The 2,500-nt window shown below is 67.9% G+C and overlaps 1 non-coding gene across 1 annotated transcript in view; it reads left to right on the top strand.

Moving 5' to 3' along the window:
* Window positions 1-2,443: 2,443 nt before the first annotated feature.
* LOC128321832 (18S ribosomal RNA) overlaps window positions 2,444-2,500 on the top strand; it is a 1,870-nt gene continuing 1,813 nt past the window's right edge. Inside the window, exon 1 of the ribosomal RNA XR_008305351.1 lies at window positions 2,444-2,500. This exon is cut by the window's right edge and continues 1,813 nt beyond it. This is a non-coding gene — a ribosomal RNA (18S ribosomal RNA).

The following is a 2,500-nucleotide window of genomic DNA, read 5'->3' as shown; positions in this document are numbered from 1 at the left end:
TGAATTTTTAAATCTCGGGCCCCCTCAGACCCCCGTTTCCCGGCGCCGCGGGGCCCCACCGGGGCGGGGGCGGCCTCCCTCGGTCCGTACCGTCCGCCCGAAGGTCCGTGCAAAGTCTGACGAAATTTGCGCCAGCCCATCTCGAGTTATTAGCCTAAAAGTGCCTGGCCCCTGGTATAACCGACGCTACTTTTCGAAAAAATTTCAAAGTCCCACTTTTACGCCGGGGTGGACGAACCGGGGAGCCGTCCCGCGGTCGAGGAGCTCGAGCCGGCCGACTTGGGAGCGCCCTCGGTCGGCCACGAGTCCGGATTTCCCCCCGGCTGGAGGTACGGTTGCGCCAGTGGGTCTTCAGAGGGGTGCCGTCGGGATTTCAGGAGGCAGTAGCGACTCACGGGGGCCAAGCACTCTGGACTTTGTCATTTTCTCGCAAAGTCGCCGGAGCTCCGCGGCGGCGGCGGAGGCGGCCATTCCTGCCCGAGACGGAGCTCCCTTTTCGGGCTGAAACGCGCCTTTTCCCCCGCGGCCCATATCTCCGGAACCGTAGGGCCTAGAGGCGCGGGGCCGGTGTCGTTGGAAAGCCCAGAAGGAGCTCTTTCAGCGGGCGGGAGCGGCGCGCCCGTCCGCCGCCCCACCTCCCCGAGACGGGGCTCCCTTTTCGGCCTGAAACGCGCCTTTTCCCCCCGCGGCCCATATCTCCGGAACCGTAGGGCCTAGAGGCGCGGGGCTGGTGTCGTTGGAAAGCCCAGAAGGAGCTCTTTCAGCGGGTGGGAGCGGCGCGCCCGCCCGCCGCCGCCGCCGCCCTTCCGCAGCCGCCTTTGCAGAAACAAAGTCCCCACTCTTACGCCGGGGTGGCAGAACCGGGGCCCGTCCTACCCCGCCGCTCGGCCGACCGCGAGCGCTCGTCCCGGGCTTCCCGGGCGGCTTCCCCGCTGCACGGAGGTACGGTTGCGCCAGTGGGTGTGCAGAGGGGTGCCGTCGGGATTTCAGGAGGCAGTAGCGACTCACGGGGGCCAAGCACTCTGGACTTTGTCATTTTTTCTCGCAAAGTCGCCGGAGCTCCGCGGCGGCGGCGGCGGCCCTTCCTGCCCGAGACGGGGCTCCCTTTTCGGGCTGAAACGCGCCTTTTCCCCCCGCGGCCCATATCTCCGGAACCGTAGGGCCTAGAGGCGCGCGGCTGGTGTCGTTGGAAAGCCCAGAAGGAGCTCTTTCAGCGGGCGGGAGCGGCGCGCCCGCCCGCCGCCGCGGCCGCCCTCCGCAGCCGCCTTTGCAGAAACAAAGTCCCCACTCTTACGCCGGGGTGGCAGAACCGGGGCCCGTCCTACCCCGCCGCTCGGCCGACCGCGAGCGCTCGTCCCGGGCTTCCCGGGCGGCTTCCCCGCTGCACGGAGGTACGGTTGCGCCAGTGGGTGTGCAGAGGGGTGCCGTCGGGATTTCAGGAGGCAGTAGCGACTCACGGGGGCCAAGCACTCTGGACTTTGTCATTTTTTCTCGCAAAGTCGCCGGAGCTCCGCGGCGGCGGCGGCGGCCCTTCCTGCCCGAGACAGAGCTCCCTTTTCGGGCTGAAACGCGCCTTTCCCCCCCGCGGCCCATATCTCCGGAACCGTAGGGCCTAGAGGCGCGGGGCTGGTGTCGTTGGAAAGCCCAGAAGGAGCTCTTTCAGCGGGTGGGAGCGGCGCGCCCGCCCGCCGCCGCCGCCGCCCTCCGGAGCCGCCTTTGCAGAAACAAAGTCCCCACTCTTACGCCGGGGTGGCAGAACCGGGGCCCGTCCTACCCCGCCGCTCGGCCGACCGCGAGCGCTCGTCCCGGGCTTCCCGGGCGGCTTCCCCGCTGCACGGAGGGTACCGTTGCGCCAGTGGGTGTGCAGAGGGGTGCCGTCGGGATTTCGGGAGGCAGTAGCGACTCACGGGGGCCAAGCACTCTGGACTTTGTCATTTTTTTGTCATTCGCTGGTAGATCGGAACACGAGACCCGCCTGGGGTAGGCGCCTGCCCGGCCTCCTCGGAGGCCGCTATGGGCACGGCAGTTCCTCCCCGCCCTGCGGGTTCGCCTCCGACGGTTTCGGTGGGGGAAGGCACGAACGGTCGAATTTCGTTCCGCAACCCAACCAACCCCCCCCCCCGACCGTCGACCCATCAGAGGGAGTCGTAGACGGCCGGTCCTCATGCTTCTCGCTCCGAAGTTGGCCCGAAAACCACGGGCGGCTTCCTGTCCCCGGCGCGATCGTCCGTCCAGGTCACTCGCCGTCGCGGGGGCAAGAGGCCCGCCCGGAAATCACGGCTCTTTCCCGGTTACGTCCGGTCCGTTGTCTCCCGCGCCCGCGTGAGACGAAAAGAACAGGGAAAAAAAAAAAAACGCCCCCGCGCCAACGCTCCCGCTCCCGCCCCTCGCCTCGTGGGGCGAGGGAGCCGCGGCGCGACCCCGAACCTCTTGTGCTCGGCGCTACCTGGTTGATCCTGCCAGTAACATATGCTTGTCTCAAAGATTAAGCCATGCAGGT

Source organism: Pangasianodon hypophthalmus, chromosome 19 (genome assembly GCF_027358585.1).
Source record: "Pangasianodon hypophthalmus isolate fPanHyp1 chromosome 19, fPanHyp1.pri, whole genome shotgun sequence".
Taxonomy (NCBI): Eukaryota; Metazoa; Chordata; class Actinopteri; order Siluriformes; family Pangasiidae; genus Pangasianodon; species Pangasianodon hypophthalmus.
This window is presented reverse-complemented; position numbering and strand designations above follow the sequence as displayed.